This window comes from Petaurus breviceps, unplaced genomic scaffold (assembly GCF_028583685.1).
Source record: "Petaurus breviceps papuanus isolate PSGF00001 unplaced genomic scaffold, PetGlider_PUasm1.0 37, whole genome shotgun sequence".
Lineage (NCBI taxonomy): Eukaryota > Metazoa > Chordata > Mammalia > Diprotodontia > Petauridae > Petaurus > Petaurus breviceps.
The window spans coordinates 97,812,979-97,829,263 of NW_027186296.1; the positions used below are offsets into that span (position 1 = coordinate 97,812,979).

General features: G+C 37.1%; 2 long non-coding RNA genes across 2 annotated transcripts in view; one reads left to right on the forward strand and one right to left on the reverse strand.

The window, feature by feature from the left end:
• Positions 1-12,916, reverse strand: part of LOC138168678 (uncharacterized) — a 26,133-nt gene extending 13,217 nt beyond the window's left edge. The window contains exon 1 of the long non-coding RNA XR_011170182.1: positions 12,383-12,916. This is a non-coding gene — a long non-coding RNA (uncharacterized lncRNA). The remainder of the gene's footprint in view (positions 1-12,382) is intronic.
• Positions 1-16,034, forward strand: part of LOC138168677 (uncharacterized) — a 20,215-nt gene extending 4,181 nt beyond the window's left edge. Inside the window, exons 2-3 of the long non-coding RNA XR_011170181.1 lie at positions 1,194-1,264; positions 15,469-16,034. This is a non-coding gene — a long non-coding RNA (uncharacterized lncRNA). The remainder of the gene's footprint in view (positions 1-1,193; positions 1,265-15,468) is intronic.
• The last annotated feature ends 251 nt before the right edge of the window (positions 16,035-16,285 follow it).

Consider the following 16,285-nt stretch of genomic DNA (forward strand, 5'->3'; position numbering starts at 1 on the left):
CCTTCCTTCCTTCCTTCCTTCCTTCCTTCCTTCCTTCCTTCCTTCCTCCCTCCCTTTCTTTTTTGGTTATTTTTAAATATAAATTTTAATATCTTTGTTTTTTATAGCACCAGGATTTCTTCCAGTGTTCTGCTCCCAAGCCCACTGAGAGAGCCATTTGAGATAACATTATTTCTAAATAAGAACAAAGAAAAATAGGAAGAAGAGATAAAACTAGCAAAACTGATCACTTCATCAAAAAAATCTGAAAATGTGATGTGCCATATTTGTGAATCTTCTACTTTTTCAAAGCAGTGGAGTGAGGGATTTCTTTTTTTTCTTTCTATTCTTTGAGGTCACACTTGTTCTTTGTAATTTTTCAATATTCACTTGAAATTGTTCTTCTCTTTTATTGTAATAATTATTGCATTTTCTGGGCTTTACTTCAGTTTGCATCAGAATGTGTAAATCTTTCTATCTTTCTCGGTATTCATTATGTTTGTCATTTCTTGCATTTATTTCTAAAGATAAAAGCACTTTCATCATATAAATCCATGACTTAAATACATACTGTGTGAAGTGAAGAGCAGATTGAGTACAATTGAAGGATCTGGGTAGGTGGGCAAGTTCTTTTACTGAGATAAGGAAGGACATAACTCTCAAATAAGGACATAGGAATACATGATAAGCATAGCTTCTTGGGGTCTTCATGTCTCTCTACAAAGATAAATGAGGTGACCCTGATAATCATTAAATATCATATTTTTGGCTAAAGTCTGAATTAATCATACATACTGCCTTGCTTTGTTTTAAAAATACCTTCTCCTGTGTCAGAAACTTGAGAGATCAAATAAGGCTGGAAGTAGGATTTCCCCTTATCTTGGGACATACTCCATATGGGAGGAAAACAGAGACATCCTGAGGTCAAAAATTCCCACAGACCCTGTTTTGTCCATTGTCTTGTCAATTTGTATTTATGGTCAAGAACCTTCCTTTCTCATGATATGGATAGTAACATATGAAGATCATAAATTTGTGTGACACGGCCACATTGAATTGGGATGGTTCTAAAATGTATTTTAGTCTTCTGATTCCTTTGTTCAGCAGTTAAGCGTGGCTTCTAACTTCTTGTATGTACAAGTTCTCTAGTTTTAAGGGAATAATATGGAATAACTGTATATCACTATTTGTCTCCTTTAACCAAACTCATAAAGGTTAACAACACCAAGTGGAGACAACTCCCATGGAATTAGAGGCTCTACCATATCTGAGAAGCAGATGGAAGGTAGGATGGCTCTTAGATACTTGGGGGGATTCTCCATATTTAATTATCTCCTATCTAAAGCCTCATGCCTATGCCTAAGGTTATCTTCATGGGTAACATTCCCTATCAGTTTGAGCTGGCTACAGTTTTTGTAACCTAACTTTGAAATAACCCTAATTCAATTTCCAGCCTGCCATATATAAACATGTTACATCTTAAATGCAATAATATTGTAATGTGATTTGCAAAGTTTAAAGTACTATATAATAATTATCATTATAACAAAATTATACACCTACTACATTTACTAGAATTCTTTTCTAATATCTATTATGGCATGCAGGAGACCCATAGTTCTTGAAGGCTATTCCAGAGGAACCTAAATTCTGGCAGGAGCTACTAAATTGAGAAGACTTGGATGATGGTCCTGGTGATGGATTCTTGTCTAAGGACCAGTCTAGTTAAATTTCAAGAAGCTTGTGACCAGGTTGACCACTGGGTGATACATTTTTGTGTCTTGGGAAATTACTTTGACAACCACCTTTCCTAAGTTAGAGTAGGTGCTGCAATCTACCTTGATGAAGGGAGTGTGTTTTTGTAGTAGTACAGGATGAAAACACACATCTATGACATGTGTGTTCTTGTGTATTTTTGTATACTCTAGATCTGGCTGAAATTCCCAAAGAAAATTTGGAAATGAAAGGAAATACAAGACAATTCAATTTCCTATCAATTCAATACAGTGGAAAATGTGCCTGCATGACAGTCAGGAAATGGATTTATTCTTTGTACTGCCACAAAAGAACAGTGTGGCAGGGGGGAAGTCCTTTGACTTCACTGGACCTATTTCCTCATATGTAAAATAAGCTCCTCATTTATAAATATAAATTATAAATCATAAATAAAAATTATAAATGAAAATAAATTCCTCATTTATAAAATTTATAAAATAAGCTTCCTCACAGCTCTAAGATGTTATACCCCTAACTGCCAATACCAAAGTGAAGGGTCTATGAGATCTTTCAACCAAGCTCTGCCACCCTGTCTGTCACTGTTGCTAAAACTCTCCATCCATAGAAAGAAAGCACTCAACTTTTCAATTTCCCTAGCTAGAAGGGAAAAAGCTAATGATGTGAAAAATCAGCCTGTCCATGTTCTGGGATAATTTCTAGGAAATGAGTCGAGGCTGACACCGATGTCCAATTCCTGCCCTCTTCCACATAGACCTTTTGGGCTCCTGCAGAGGTGTGTGTGTGTGTGGGGGGGGGGGTTGCAATTTAGTTAACTACAAGGCTAACTTTCCATTTCTCCAGGTGCCTACCTTTCATGCAAAGCAAGGATTTCTCTTTCTTTCTAGTGATAAATACCACAATGATTTAGAGTAGCCTTTTAGGAGCAAAATGCCATTTAATTTTTACCTCTTACACCTTTAAATTTAATTAGCAAAACCATTTAATAAGAGTTGTTTACCTTTACTATTCTTCAGAGATTTTAAAGCTAGAAAGGATAATCATCACCATCATCATCCAAGTCCCAAAGATTTGCTTATTGTAATGATGGTGGTCTAGAACCAGTTCATCACTACCAGAAATTATTGTTGAGTCATTTCAGTCATGTCCAACTTTTCATGATTCCATCTGGGGTTTTCTTGGCAAAGATACTGGAGTGGTTTGCCATTTCCTTCTCTGGCTCATTTTACAGATGAGGTAACTGAGGCAAACAGGGTTAAGTGACTTTTCACATACTAGTAAGTATCTGAGATCATATTTGAACTCAGGTCCTCCTGACCCCAGGCTCAGCACTCTATCCATGGTCAGTTAGCTATAAGAGCAAAGTGTGAGAAAACTGGAAAAGTAGGAAAAGATAATAGCTAGCATTTACACAAGTACTTTAAGGTTTGCAAAGTGACCTTTATTATTTCATTTGATATTCACAATAATCTTGTAAGGAAGGTGCTACTGTCCTTATTTTACAGATGAGGAAACTGAGCCTTTGAAAGGTCAAGTGACTCACCTAGGATCACACAGTAGTACATAAAGAGCTTAGGCAGGACTTTTACTTAAGTCCTCCTGACTTCAGGTCCAGCACTCTATCCATTGTACCACTTTTATTTCATTGTCAATGGTACTTCTTAGCATAATATAATTTCCTTAGTATAATATAAACAAATATAATTTGTTTTTCTTAATTCTTCCTAATTGAATCCCAATTTTTCTAATATTCTGGGTTTTCTGGAATTAGCTAACTTGCAGTTAATTTTAATTCATTATCTCAATTATACATCTCTACATTAGATGTTTCCCCTAGGCTGCACGTTATTGGGTTTTGTTTTTTTATCTGTTCAGTGAACCTTTTTTATATTAGAATTAAATACAGTCATCACTTGGTATTTGTAGGGGTTAGGGGCGTAGCACCCCCCACTAATGTGAAGAACGAGAATAACTCTAGTCACCACTCCAAACCTTTATTTTTAATAATTCTGATCATTTTTGTTTAGCACACAAGACAAATAGAACAACACACTGCACCCATGAAAAAGTTGCAATTTCTGTGGGACAGAGTATCTTGCACATTATGTAGTCTTCATAGTTGCAGGTGTAATTGCAAACTTCTCCATGGATTTCCTTTTCTTAGGAAAAGCACAGGATGCAAAGATAACTATTGGAGAAAACCACATGACCGAGTCTGGATGGTAGAAAGACAAAGAGAGTGCACAGGAACTTTTAACAAAATTTAACTGGCAATAATTTATGTATATATACTTGTGGTAGCAAATGATAAAATAGATTAATAGTTGTTGTTCAGTTGTGTCCAACTCTTAGTGACCCCATTTTGGGTTTTCTTGGCAAAGATATTGGAAGTAGTTTGTCATTTTCTTCTCCAGCTCATTTTCCAGATGAGGAAAGGGAGGCAAAGAGGGTTAAGTGACTTGCCTAGAGTCACACAGCTGCAAAATTTCTGGGTCGAGGTTTGAGCTCAGGAAGATGAATTTTCCTGACTCCAGGCCAGGTACTCTATCCACTATGCCACCTAGCAGCCCAAGACCAATACTATGCAGTGTTTATTTATGCATTTATGACTTAACTAAAGTTTTTTTTTTTTAACCTATGGGTGTTGTTGGTGAATTTATGTAGTACTCTGCCAATCTCCAAAAGTTTCCATTCAACTATTGATAGCTAATCCTCAAATAACCAAAACCAGAAATGTGAAACCTGCAAATGTCAAGGGATGACAGTACATTTAAACTCAAAGTGTTCTAATAGCACAAGGCATCTATGATGGATATTTTCCAGTGAAGAAGATCAAAGATCATTAATGCTTGCCCATCTTATGTGACTTTCATTCGTGTCCTGTAAATGCATCACAGGACAAATCTATCCAACATACTCAGGGTCTTCCTTGTGTTCTCTTGACTTTGCATGGATACCATTGGAATATTTGTCCATTGATTATCCCCTGCTCTCACCATGTAACCCATTTATCTTTTTTTCCTGTTCATCCATTTCTCTATGGACCATCCTTTGTACTGTTTCTTTTACACAGTTTCTCACTTGCAATGCCTTTTAGCAGGCCCTCACCCAACACACATCTCACCATTGCTCTTTTGGTGACCTTTAACTTAATTTATTTTGAATTTATAATATTCCTAGACTTGCAGCTATATAGCATTACTGCAAAAATTTTGGAATAGTGGTGCTGAAATGTCTGGCCTTTATTTCAGGGAGAAGATCGGCATCATTAAAATAATTGTGCAATTTCCCAAAGGCAATTCAGCCTACTTTCTATTTAGTTGTGGGCCCAGTTGATTGTACAACTTACATGTTCTGATGACTAAACTGTTCAGTTTTACTATCCAAGTGTATATTATCAACTGCACAACAGGCGTTATAAATCATAGGGCCAGCTTGGTGGCACAGTCGATAGAACATTTGACTTGGAATCAGGAAGACCTGAGTTCAAATGCTGCCTTAGATATTTATGAGTTGTGTGACCCTAGGCAAATCACTTAACCTCTGTTTACCTATGTTTCTTCTTCTGTAAAAAGGGGATAATAATAATACCCATTATTTATTGTGATGATGAAATGAAATAATATTTATAGAGCATATTTGTAAATCTCAAAGGGCTACATAAGTGCTTATCATCATCATCATCATTACCATTCAAGATAATGACTATTAGACTTGATTTGCCAGATTGGTGAAGTGATCATATCATGCCATTATATACATGATTGAAAGAGCTAGGAAAGTGTAACCTGGGTAAGAGAACAATTCATTATGGCACAATAATCTTCAAGTATTTGAAGAGCCATCTAGTAGAATTAGACATGTTCTGCTTGTCCCCATTGGCTAAAACTGGGGAACTTCTAAAACTAGAACTTATAAAAAGGCAAATTTAGACTTGATATAAAGGACAATTTGGTAAGAATGAAAGTGTCTGAAAGTGAAAGAAAAGCCTTAAGATGTTGAAAGTTTTTTTTCCACTGGGGATAGGAAGAGGATTTCAAGCAAAAGTTGGATGAAACCTGCCCAGATGACTCACTGAGAGGGTTATTGTTCAGTCATGAGATGTACCAATCTAGTCTCTTGGATTTTGCAATTGTCCTTAGGTTTAGGACTTTAATCTGGTCTGATAGATGATGCTGCAAAATGGGCATGGAAATAGGTTCTGAAGAAAGTTAAATGAGTTGGGTATAGCCAATATACAGATCCGGAATCTGTGCTCAGATAAATAAAAGGGGATATATATATATATATATATATATATATATATATATATATATATATATATGTATGTGTGTGTATCTATATTATGTATATGTATATATACACATATACATATACATATATGTATACGTATGTCAACTCTAGGACCAGAATGTCTGAACTAATTCATTTTGGGTGATTCCCACCGGGTGCATATTTTTCCTTTGGTTAAAATTGTAAGTTTATTTTATGAGTTAGATTAAAAGATTTAATTTTTTAAAAATTTATGGAATAAAACAAGCATTTCTAACAATAAAGAAATGATTGCACGTGAAACTGCAAATCTATTTTGCACAACTGGCTATTCCTTTTAAATATATAATAAAGTTATATTGTAAATTTATTTTTTCCTCTTTTTTTTTATTATTTTCCTCTCCCCACCTTAGAGATGGCTACCATTAGACACAAATATGTATATGTATACACATATATACACAAAATCATTCTATACATACTTCTATTTATCAGTTTTTTCTCTGGATGCAGATAGCATCTTCCTTTATATGTAATTTTGTAGTTAATTTGGGTATTTGTAATAGTCAAAAATGACTTAATCGCTCAAAGTTGTTCTTAAAATAATATTTCTGCTACTGTATACAATGTTCTCTTGGTTCTGGTCATTTTGTCCTTTGTTATTTTGTGCAAGTCTGTCTATTTTTTTTAAGATCACTGACCTCATCATTTCTTATAACACAATATTATTCCATCACAATCATATACTACAACTTGTTCAGCCATTCCCTAACTGATGGACACCCCCACTGGTTACTGCTTACTAATTACACTTAAAGTACACTTACAACTTATGCTTAACTTTTCCCCATATTTTCAATGTGGGCAAGGAGAAATTGAACTTTTTAAGAATCATGTGTCATGAATTAAAAGTATAGTCTATTTTGAGAGAGTGCATATGGAAAACTAAAAAAAAAATCCAGATAAGAATAGAATACTCAGTTGGTTTTGAGACTATTGCTTATTTGTGGTGAAGCTATGTGTCATTTCAGGCTCAGATGAATGTCCTGACTATATGTAGACAGTTTATACTGTTATTGAGAGGTGACCCTGTTCACAGTAAAAGGAAATTAGAAAATATGGAGATATAAGAATAAGAGGTAGATCCCAGTGACAATAATAGATAGATTTAGAAGCCTAGATGATGTAGTGGATAGAATCAGAAGACTTATCTTCCTGAGTTCAAATTTTATTTCAGATACTTATTAGTTATATGACTCTGGATAAGTCACTTAACTCTGTTTGCCTCAGTTTCCTCATCTGTAAAATGAGCTGGAGAAAGAAATGGCAAACTGCTCCTGTATCATTGCTAAGAAAACCCCAGATAGGGTCATGAAGTGTCAAACATGGCTGAAATGACTAAAAAAGGCATAAGGAGAGATGGAAAGGTAGAAGGTTATGATTAGATAAGAGGATTTCAGAATTTTTGACCATGGAAGTGGAGTAATTGAGATCAAGGGTGGGATCCAGCCCTATGTGTTGCTGATGTGGGTTATGGAGATTGAGGAGAACCAGGTTGTTCTCAGTCACTATGCTGTGTTCCCTTGTAGAATCCCTGGCTTCCTGCAAGCCTCAGTTAAAGTGCTACTTTCTATTTGAGTCTTGGCCTCATTACAGTTTCTTAAAGTCCTTCCCCTCTGGAATTAGTTTGTGTACATGATGTTTCCTCCCAGTTGAAATTAAGGTCCTTGAGAGCAGGAACTGTTCCATTTTTGTTTATGCCCAGTGCTCAAAATAAAGCTTCACAAAGAGTAGGCACATGGTGAATGTTTGTAGAGACATTCCCAGGACCCTGAGTCCAAGGGCAGTGGGATGGTCGTTCCCCCTCCCACTATCATCAGAGCGCTGGTGCTGTTTCTGGTCCCCAAGCTATCATGGAGGGAAACAACATTTGTCAAAGGGGCTTACTGTCTCCCCCATCTCTAATACCAACCGCTGACAAATTGCCACTAGTAGGAAGGGAAATCCAAGAGCCCTGGAAACAGATCACTTTCAGGTGATCTGATCCCTTTGGAAATAGAATTAGTTTTATTAATGAAAAATGGCATTAAAGAAAATGCATTACAATCTGCTTTGCCATTATATTCTGAAGACCACTGGGCTTTTCCATTTGGCCAGTGTTGTTTCCTCTAGAATGTAGAAATCTTTGAAAGCAGGGACTGGTTTGCTTTTCTATTAGTAATGTCTTAAGGACTGAGGATACAGCCCAAAGTACATGGTAAGTGCTTAATAAATGCTTTCTCATTTATTCATGATTGAATCAATTGATGAATAGTGTTATCTCTTATGTCTTTGTTTCTTAATTTAAAATCCAATCATTATTAATATACAAATTATCTGAATAATAGAGACTGCCTCAGGGTATATTAATTTAGTTTCTGAGAAGATTTTAGGAAAAACAAGAATGGCAGCATTGAAACCACAACAGTACCCTGATATAGTTTATTTGCATGTGAAATCTAATTTAAAATAATTGCTTTCTGTCAAAAGTAGTAATTTCATATTTCTTTAACGTAGTCATGAAAATAAATTCTGTTCCACATTCCTAGCCTAAAAGAAATTGGGACAGTTCTATAATGAAAACTAGGCAGCAGTCTCCCTTTCCTGCTGCTTTTTAAATGTAGCCTTCATGGAAATATGCATCTGTAATGGTGCTCTGCCTTTGTTAGAGTATTCTCTTAAGTTAGAAGTAAGAGGATGATCAATAAGAGAAGATGGGGTTGAAAGGAGATGGAAGGAAGGAATGGTAATAATAATAAATCATAATAATAATGATAGCTAACTTTTATGTATTGCTCACTATGTGTTAGGGAGGGCTAAGTACCTTATAATTATTAATCTCATGTTATTCTTACAACCTTCTTGGGAGGTAAGTGCTATTATTATCCCCATTTTAGAGATGAGGAAATGGGGAAAATAGAGGTTAAGTGACTTGCCCAGGATCACATAACTAGTAGTGTCTAAGGACAAATTCAAACTCAGGTCGTCCTGAAGAAAGCAAGTATTCTATCTACTGCACCACCAAGCTGGTATTAGTTTTGATAAGGTCACTCATCTCTTGTGGATCAAATTGAATTTCTGAGCCCATAGGATTTTTAGAAAATTATTAATAAGTTGTTTTAAGCATGTGAGATGAAATGAAAAGAGAGGTATGCTAATAAGTTATCTGTTTTGAAGGAGGAAGTTTATAGGGAGAGAAATTGTCAATGAAGTCTTCTCTTTATGCCATAGAACCCTTGGAAAGTTTCACCATAAATTTAAAAGGGGAGGGGGGAAGGATTTTGAACAAGCTATGGTGTATTTAGAGGAAGGTGACCAAAAATTGTAAAAGAAGGTGGAAACCATGTGACATGGGGCTTATTTGTAGAAACATTTTGGCCATGTCCAAAAATGCATGTCTCATTCTTTAGCTTGAATTCATTACTTCTCTGTCAGGAGGCAGATAGCATGTTTCATCATTGATTCTCTGCAATGGTGGTTGGTCATTGTACTGAGAAAAACTATCCTTGTTCATTCAAATGGAGTGTAAATTCTGATGGCCCTACCAGCCTGTAAAGGCTTCAAGTCCAACAATAGACTATGTGTCTGTCATTTGAGGACCAACCATACGAAGTTTTGAGATGCCCATCACTATTAAGTTGGCTAACAAGTAATGAGCTTTATGTGGACTAGCTCCTAAGATGGAGAGAGGTTGCACTCTCCATTGCTGCACATTGGTAAAACAATGGATCCTTAAATCTGCACTCTGAACTTTCTTGTTTTTCTTTTCCTTTTTATTAATTTATTTTTAGTTTTCAACATTCACTTCCATAAGATTTTGAGTTCCAAATTTTCTCCCCATCTCCCCCCTCCCTCACCCCAAAACATTGTGCATTCTGATTTCCCCTTTCCCCAATCTGCCTTCCCTTCTAACACTCCCTCTGCCCCCACTTCTCTTATCCCTTTCCCTTCTATTTTCCAGTAGGGCAAGATAGATTTCTGTATGCCTTTGCCTGTATATCTTATTTCCCAATTGCATGTAAAATCTTTTTTAACATTTGTTTTTAAAATTGAGTTCCATATTCTCTCCCTTGCTCTCTCCCTACCCACCCTCACTGAGAGAAAGTGATTTGATATGTGCAGTCATGTAAAACACTTCCATAATAGTCATGCTGTGAAAGACTAACTATATTTCCCTCTATCTTATTCCATCCCCCATTTATTCTATTTTCTCCTTTGACCCTGTCCATCCTCAAAAGTGTTTGCTTCTGAATTCCTCTGCCCCCATTTGCTCTCTCTTCCATCATTCCCTCCTCTCTTATCCCCTTCCTCATTACTTTCCTGTAGGGTAAAACAGATTTCCATGCTCAATTGAGTGTGTATGTTATTCCCTCCTCAAGTCAAATCTGATGAAAGTAAGGTTCATTCCCTCTCATCTCCTCTTTCTCCCTCTCTTACACTCTACTGTAAAAGCTCCCCCCCCTTTATGTAAGATAATTTATGCCATTCTACCTCTCCCTTTCTCTTTCTCCCAGTATATTTTCCTCTCTCACCCCTTAATTATATAGATATCATCTATATCTATATAGATAGACATTTTTACATTCCATCCCTTTTTAAATATCATCCCTTCAGTCTCTCTGTCTCTATATTTATATTTATATATATTCCCTCCAAGTACCCTAATACTGAAAAAAGTCTCATGAGTTACAAATATCATCTTTCCATGTAGGAATATGAACAGTTCAACTTCAATAAGTCCCTTATGATTTCTCTTTCCTGTTTACCTTTTCATGTTTCTCTCAAGTTGTATTTGAAAGTCAAATTTTCTATTTAGCACTGTTCTTTTCATTAAGAATGCTAGAAAGTCCTCTATTTCATTGAATATCCATTTTTTTTTCATCTGAAGGATACTCAGTTTTGCTGGGTAGGTGATTCTTGGTTTTAATCCTAGCTCTGTTGACCTCTTATAGCAGCAAGCATCCTAGCATACCCAGGGTGGCTGCCAACACAGGTTCTTAGATCTGCTTTTCTAAAGGAAAGCAACTCAAAATGGGTTAACAATCTTGCTTTAATCAAACGTATGTCATTTACCTAGTTCAGGGGAAAAAGGTCAGCACCCTGAACTTCAGAGAATACAGAGAAGTTACAAGCAGACAACAGACACAGATAAACATTAGCAGACAGGCTTCCAACTGTCTGATACCATCCATACCTAGTCAGTTACCAGAGAGGGAAGCACCAACATCTGGGTTTTCAAAGCTGGGGTGGGGGGCTCAATGGCTGCCCAGAGTCTTGTCTGGGCAAATCACACAACTCTTCTCAAAGTGAGCCCCCCTGCCCCCCAAAAAAAACCTCATATCAGGGTATATATAGCTTTCTTCTAACTCAGAGAATGTAACAACCCTCTTGACCCACTGCCCAATCACAAAGCAACAAGGTGTGGGCATTCCTGAAAAACAAGCTTCTTGCCACAGGCTCCATGTGACTGCATTCAGCCTATTAGGGAGCAGAATATATTTTCAAATCAAGGAAGGTTCTCAGAGTCACTTAAGCCTATCAAAGGGCCTAGAGTCAGGGAAGATCTTAGATTCCCATTCCCATAACACCTATATTCCAAGCCCTCCAATCCCTTAATGTCAAAATCCTCTTTGAGTTCTTCCACGGCCTGTGACTAATTCATATATTTCTTAGAGACTTTGGGTGTAGGGGCTTTGACTTTGTTGTCTTCTTCTGGTTGTATATTTTGATCTTTGTCTCCAAAGTAAGATTCTATGGTCTGAGTTTTTTTTTTTTACACTGTTTGCTCTTTTTCCCAGTCAATTACTTAACTCTTTATTAAGGTAGGATTCTTCTTCCAATGTGTGCGTGTATGTGTATGTGTGTACTGTCTCAAGTTTCAGGGGTTTTGTGTAGCTGTTTTCAGAGATACTTCTAGGAACCTGTAGATTTTCAGTTCTTCTAAGGTGGTAAGATCAAAGGAGAGGTATTTACTCCCCTCCAGGCCTCTTCTCCAGTCTGTGAGTGACCACAAGCACTTTTTGCCTCTGAACTATGAGGAGGACTCCCTCTCCACAGTTGCCACAAGCTCTGCCAGGCCAGTGCTCCTTCTCACCCCAGGACTGCCACCCAGGACTGTGACCCAGATCCAAGCAGGGCAAAGCAAGAGAATCCCACTTCAGTGCTGGCAAAGAGATGCCTACAATTCCCCTCTGATCAGCTGCTCCATCCCCACATTGTCTGTGGGCTGAAATCTCTGGAAGCAGCTGCTGCCTCCACTGCCAGGACTAGGACCTGACCAAGCTCCTCTCTCTGTCCTGGGGTGAGGGCTAGGCAACACTCTTCCCCCACCCAGTTCCCACAGTCCTTTCCTACTCACCTTCCAAGTTTTCTTTGGCATTTGTGGATTGAGAAATCTGGAAATCACCACAGCTGCCAGTGATTCAGTCGCCTGAGGCCTGCTCAGGTCCTGTCTGTGCTGGCATGGTCCACACTGGACTGGACTATGCTCTTCTCTCAGACTGGTGCAATGGACCTTTCCTGTAGACTTTCCAGATTGTCTTGGGCTGGAAATTTGTTTCACTATGACATTTTATCAGTTCTGCTGCTCTAGAATTTGTTTGGAGTCATTTTTTACAGGTATTTGGAAGGGTTTGGGGGAGAGCTCAAGCAGGTCTCTGCCATCTTGGCTCTGCCCCTCACTCTGAACTTTCTCTACAGTCCCTCACCCTCAAGTCTCTTCACCCTGAAAGCTTACTCCAGCTCTGAACTTCATACATTGGAAAGTACCTGCTACCCCTATAGTTTCTCTATCTGAATAGATGATTCCTCTTATACCCTCTAATTAAGGAAGGTTCTGAGGCTAGCAACATCTCCAAGCTGCAGTTCTTACTGTCGGGGCTTTCTCTGCCATGTCCCTGTGCCAAATACCTCTCCTTTTCATTTCCCCTCCCTTCTTCTCCTTAAGCCAACCCCTTCTTTTTATGCTTTATCTGTTCCTACTGTAATGTGAGCTACTTAAGGGCAGAAACTTAGAAGTGTTTAAGTAGAGGTTGGGTGTTTACTTGGGGATATTAAGGAGATAATTCATGTTTTCAAAGGAGAATTAGGCTAGCTTGCCTCCAAGGCAACTTGGCACAGAGGCAAAAATGCCAGCTGCATTTCTATCTCGATTCTTCTGACGAAGAAACTTTTGCATAAGGCTAGATCTGGACCTCAGTTTCTTCCTTAGGAAGCCGAATTAGATGAGATCTAAGATTCTTTGCTGCATGATATTCTCTGATTCAAATAACCTTGGTTTCAGTAAATTTCCATCAGCTGCCCCCTAGTTTCCAAATCTTGTGATTTGTTAGATACAGAAATACTTATCTGGATTTCAACACTGACTGTTTTCAGAAGGTTGATGGGAACTTTGGGACATCATATGCCAAAAGAATGAGATTTTCTAGATGTCTTGACAGCTTTTTGTAAGCTAGAGCTTTGCTAGTTGAAGTAAGAGTTGGATAGGTCTTTTTATTCATGAATTGCCCTTGTCTACAAGTATGGAATGACTTTAGGGAGATTTCTAGGCTTCTCCCATCATGTTCTCAAAGTCATTTTTGGTTGATTAATAATTCCTCTGCCATGCTGGACCAGTGCTACTTTTTCTTCTGCATTTGATGCTAATTTATAGTCTTGGTGCAATGTTCTTTGGACACTTTCTAGGTTTTTTTTTTTTGAAAGGATTGTCTTTGGGTGAGGTCATTATGGCATATTTTTTTCCTTTTTGGTTTGAGGAGTAACTTTTAGTACATGGAAAGTGAATCAAAGTTAGTAGAGTATGAGGGGAGGAAAGGGCCATGAGGGAGAAACAAACCCAGGAAATTTCATGCTCCAGTTTGGGTGTGGGAAGAAGCAGCCATTTCCCTTCATTGACAACTTAACATATTGGGATATACAGATAGGGAATACACATATACTCTCTAAGCCATCACTTTAGATTTCTGTAAGCATCTGAGAGGATGGCTAAATGTAAGGTAAAAACCTTAAAAGCCCTAAGGCCATAAGAAGTTTATATAGCATGAAATGGGTTTCAAATACTCTCTCGTGCATTCCTTCCATCTTCATTATTTATGTTGTTGCTGCCTAATAGTTCTCTTTTTGAGGGAATGTTTTATGAAATGAATGCTTATATTTTGAGAAAGTGAAAAGTAACCTTTGAATTAACTGCCTGGAGTATATGTCCTGTATAAAAAGAAAGGGAGTTCAGAAGCTAATGATATGTATTTGATAAAACTGCTTTATCATATCATGAGGCAAGAAAGAAGAGTTACTATAAACATCGGTTGGTAATATGCACACACATGTTGGTAATAAGTAGATCATGGTATTTTTGAAACTGAAAATAATTTTCTTCTTCTGAGCCAGCATAATATAGTGAAAAACACATGGGTCATGACATCAGGAAATGTGGGTATATATCTAAGCTGTGTGATCTTGGGCAAATCACTTAACATCTTTGGTCTAGTTGTTATAAGGAAATGAATTTGTAAACTATAAAGTAAAAGATAAATGTGAACCATTCTTATTTGTTAGGAAAAGATATTATTAAACTTTTGAATTTATACCAAGCTTTTCCAACCCAAGTCAAGAGTTACCCCTTCTATGAAGCCTTCTATTATCTACCCCATCCTGGCAACCCCTAGTTAGTAATGACAGTTGCACCTCCAGACCTCATGTAATACTATCTTTTGCACTTCTCTAATAAACTTATAAAGGAGTATATAATTTGGAGGCTAGAGCACTTCAGTTCACATTCTGGTTCTGCTACTTATTACTAGTGTTTTGGGTAAATCACAAATTCTCAGTTTCTTTGTTTGTCACATGAGGGGTATGGACAAAATCATAGGATCATAGGTTAGAAGTCTGACCCCTTATTTTACAAATAAAGTTCAAGAGATTAGGTAACTTGCCCAAGGTCACCCAGGTAGTAAATGGTAGAACTAGGATTCAACCCAAATCCTATGGCTCCAGTTCCAGTGTTCATGATGTTGTAGTGGGATTCTTTTCCCTTAGATGATCTTTAAGGATCTATTTAACTCTAGATCCCATTACCTGTTACCTGCTATCTTATAGTTACCTGTGCATGTTTCATATTCCTTATTAGTTGTATACTGCATAAGGACAAGAACCATATCTTATTTCAATCTGGTATTCCCCCCACAGTGTTTACTGTAGTGCTCTTCAGACAAAGGGTGTTTAGCACATGTTTGCTGAATCCAGCAGTTTGCTAAGTATGTTTGAATGCTACTTTCTGTGATAGAAAATTAAGAATATTTGGAAATATATAAACAAATCATTTAACTGTCTTTGAGTTTGATAAAAGTACTGCTTTTATGAACTAGTATAATGTTTACAAACCCAATTTTTTCATCAATTGGTTATAAAATGTGATTGTTCATTTGAAAATTGGTTTTTATTTCACAGAATCTGTCTAGTCCTACAGTACATGAAAGGAATTCTACTGTAACATAGCCAACAAGCCATCTCTGCTTGAAGACCTCCAAGCAAGGAGAAGCCATCATCTCTTGAAGTAGCCAATTCCACTTTTGGATAACAATAATTGTTAGTCATTGCTTTTCCTGACATCAGGCCTAAATATGCTTCTTTGAAATTTCCACCCATGTCTTCTGGTCCTGTTCTCTGGGACCAGTCACTGACATCCATAGTACAATCCTTCAAAGATGTGACTACAAGTATCCTGTAAACCAGAAAACAAAACAAAACAACAACCTGTTTAAACTAGTTCAAACCAGGAAAAAAAAGTTTAAAAAAGTTCAAACCAGTACAAACCTGAAAAAATGACCCAGTTTACACTGGGGGAAAAAAAACCAGTTCAAACTGGAAAAAAAAAACCAGTTAAAACCAGTGTAAACAAAAAAGTTCAAACAGAAACAAAAACCAGTTCAAATTGGGTGGGGGAGGGGAGGAGGTATAGAGACAGTTCAAACTGGTTGAAACTGGAAAAAAAACCAGTTCAAATTGGAAGAAAACTGGGGGGGGGGCCCCCAAAAAAGAACAAAAATTAAAATAAACAGGGGAAAAAAAATCAAAAAAAAATTATACAAAAACAATAAAAAGAAAAAAAAACCCACACATTTTAACCCCCCCAAAAAAAAAAAAAAATAGCAGTTCAAACCAGAAAAACCAGTTAGTCCAAAACAGAAAAACCAGTTCAAACTGGTTGAAACTGGTCTAAAGCAGTCCAAATTGGGGTGGGGAAACAGTTCAAACTGGAAAAAAA